Genomic DNA, 3,426 nt, shown 5'->3' on the forward strand with positions numbered 1-3,426 from the left:
AGGTAAAGCGCACAATGGCCTTCGGGTAAAGTTATATAAAGCTTAAGGTGGCTTAATGCTGCCTTGTAAATAAGGCACCCTTTCATGCTATGGTTAGCGTGAAAGAGGTGGGCAGTGGGTGTTGCGGTGGGCGTTCCGCCTCAACTTCCATTGATTTTTACACAGCCCCCTATGTACAAGGGCAGCATACATAGGGGCAGCGTCAAAATTAAGACCAGGAAAAACCTGGTCTTAACTTGGCAAAACGAGGATAAATGCATCATTTCTCTTCCTTTTTGATTTTACCATGTGTGTTGCCTTGTGCAGCACACATGGAAAAAGCAAACTGCTATGGATTCTTCATGTAAAGGAAGGACCCCCTTCCTGTACATAAACAATCTGTAAAAAGAAAAATGCCATTTTGTGACTTTAATGTGTGCTGCATGAAGCAGCACACAAAAAAGTGACAAAATGGCATTTTAGGATTTTTTATGTGCAGGAAGGGACACCTTCCTATATATAAACAATCCTCCCCTCTACGCAGAAACCCTTGCACTATGGTGCAAGGGTGCCTGTGTTGGCGCTACATTGCTAAGTCTAGCGCCAGCACAGAGGGAAACGTAAGGCTACACCATATCCTTGTAAATACGGTGCAGCCTAGCATTTCAGACATGGCGGAGTCAGGCGTTAATCCATGATGGCTAACGCCTCACTCCGCCACTTCCTCATACATATGCCCCTATGTGTTTTTACCTTGCTGCCTCATCTGGACAGTTGGTGCCCACTTTAGAGACTAGTCTAGCATACCATAACCCTAACTTGGACCCCCTCTGAAGTGTTCTGCAGAGTCTACCTAGAGTATTGTGTCAAGTACACAAAGTTCCATCTGGGTTTCTGGTAAAGTTTTCAAATCCTCACCAAGAGCAATGATGCTACTTTTGAAAATCACGTCTGGCACATTGTCTCCTGATCTGGTGGCCCCCTGTAGTGTAAGGTGTCTGGTACTGGAGGGTACATCTGGAGCATTATGTCAATTCTCAAAGTCACAGCTAGCATTTTGTATCCAATTCTAATGGAAACATCTGGAGTTTTTTCTTAGGGGTGGGCGATAAATTCTGCTCCGCTGGCAAAGTTGGTGGAGTTTTGGCCACTCCGTGTTATGCTTGTAATGCAGAATTCTGGCCACACTCTACCAACCGCCTTGTGATGGAGTTTATTCTCACACGCAGCTCACCAATGGTAAGTTGGCGAGCCAGAATTTGCATCCCCTCGCACAATGTTTGAGCACTTGGATAAGGTTTAAATTAAAGCACTATTACTTGGTGTGCTCTCCCAACCACCCCAACTAATAATACACATTCTCACAAATAAGTATATCTGGAAAGGGGCAAAACCAAGAATGCACCTACCCTAGCTTACAGTCACCCAAGATAGAGAGATCTGGCCATCCCCTATATGAAACAATACCACCAAGGTAAACTTCTATTTACCATTTTTAATAGCGTGGCTAGAGACGGTCATCCAATTAAGGGTACAGCAGTTTCCCAGAGAAAGTGTTCGTAACTGTTGATTTTGAGATTCATTTTTTTTTATTTTTAGATGTATTTCAATTGAACGAACCTTTGTTTCTGACCTTCCACTCTGGCTTTAATGAAGTGCTACCAGTCGGGTCCACAGACTGTGGGTGGAGGGTATTTTGTGCCAGTGGATGAATGCTGGGGGGTATTCCAGCTCACGCCGGATCTAATTCTGAATTAAGCTCTGGGCTTTGTGCATCGGGTTAAGTAACCTCGGCCAGTCCAGGGAACTCGTCAGAGTCAGTAACCTGTATATTATACTAGCAGTCATCATTATAAGGTCAGACTGGTGAGGCAGCCGCTTGGGCAATGGGCCGGTATCTGAGTTGCAGCTGTGGGTCACTTTTTTCTGCAGCGTAGCGGCCGGTTTGGGCTGTATCTGTGCTGTTCAGATGCCACCAGCGACCCAGTAGGGGCCTGAGTGGCCTTTCTGAAGGCAGATGGGCTTCTTTACCTCCATTTTTTGCCAACGGAGAGACGGTGTCCTTTCTAGTCTCTCGCTGAACCAGTCCATTAATGTATGCAGACTGGGCAGGGGGCCTGAGCAGAAGTGGCCTCACTTATATTCAGGTGTGGTTCACCTTTGTGAACTAATCCATGCACGAAGAGTCCTGGCAACATTTTCATTTATTTTTTATCCCAGTGAAGTTAAAAAACACGCCTCTCATCGAGACCCTCCTCTTCATTTCTTAATACTTAAAACTCTTTGGTAGTGTTTTGCGAAAAGTTGAGGGCTGCAAATGTGGGCCGCTTTCTGCGAGTGCCAGGGCCTATTTTTGATCCCAATCCAACCTTGACCATTTTAGATATTAATGTACCCCAGTCTGGTGCACGTGATCTCTGCCTCCTCTCGCTGATGGTTCATTGGGGTGAACTTTTGTCAGTTCTCAGCACAAAAACCTGTCTGTCCTAATCATTATAAGGGCACCCAGAGTAGAGAAACAGAACAACTCTTTGCTGCCTGCCCTGCATCTCTAACAGCCTCCAGCCATAGGCGCTTTGGAATATTGTCTGGTTTGATGACATTAGCTAAGGTTTTCTACGTGTATCGTGACGTCATTCACCTGCTAGCCCCTTTAAACCGTTGCTGTTATACTGTACCCAGCCTTTGTCTCCTTCAGGCTTAGGTTCAATCTTGGTGCTTTACATATATTGTTTCAGCATTAGAAACAGGTGAGGGTCATGTACCTGTGTGCTCTGATGTGCACATATAGAATGAATGATTGGCAGTTCACGTGTAAAACGTTATATAATACTGGGAGTTTCAAGGCTGCCCTCTTCATATGAAGCATGGTCCTGCATTATACATGGGCTCGGCTGTTTTTTAGGTGCATGCATGCCTTGAGATTATTTAGAGCAAAATTTATCATATTAAAATATGTGCATTATGAGTTGCTCATTCCCAACTATGCCTAACTCTTTGGAAGAGTCTAAGCATGTCAAGCATTGGTGGTTCAGTGGTAGAATTCTCGCCTGCCACGCGGGAGGCCCGGGTTCGATTCCCGGCCAATGCAGATAGTCCTTTTCTTAAGTTTTGTAGTATATTTTATTTGTAACTGTTAGGAAATGCTTTGCAATTTTAATATCAAGGCGGGTTAAATAATTCTGAATTACGCCATAATTAGGCTCCCTGTTTCTATGAGAGATTTATTTGTTGCATGAAATACTTTTTAGGAGCAGTCTCCAAACCCCCACTTCATGCCACGTCTTTGAGTGTGAAAAGCACTCTGCAGCCCGCGCTGATTTGTATCTGCCTACAACGATTCTCTAACACGGCTCTAAACGATTTTGTAACAAAAGCAGTAAACTAAAGCTTTATATAAATGTGAGATGTCTCGGCAACAGTGCTTAGACATATGATAGCGGACCC

At 44.5% G+C, this 3,426-nt stretch overlaps 1 non-coding gene across 1 annotated transcript; it reads left to right on the forward strand.

Annotated features, from left to right (window-relative positions):
- Positions 1-2,999: 2,999 nt before the first annotated feature.
- Positions 3,000-3,070, forward strand: TRNAG-GCC (transfer RNA glycine (anticodon GCC)). The gene has a single exon. It is a non-coding gene; the product is annotated as a tRNA-Gly (tRNA).
- Positions 3,071-3,426: the final 356 nt, after the last annotated feature.

The sequence above is a fragment of the Triturus cristatus genome, chromosome 12 (genome assembly GCF_964204655.1).
Source record: "Triturus cristatus chromosome 12, aTriCri1.1, whole genome shotgun sequence".
Classification (NCBI taxonomy): Eukaryota; Metazoa; Chordata; class Amphibia; order Caudata; family Salamandridae; genus Triturus; species Triturus cristatus.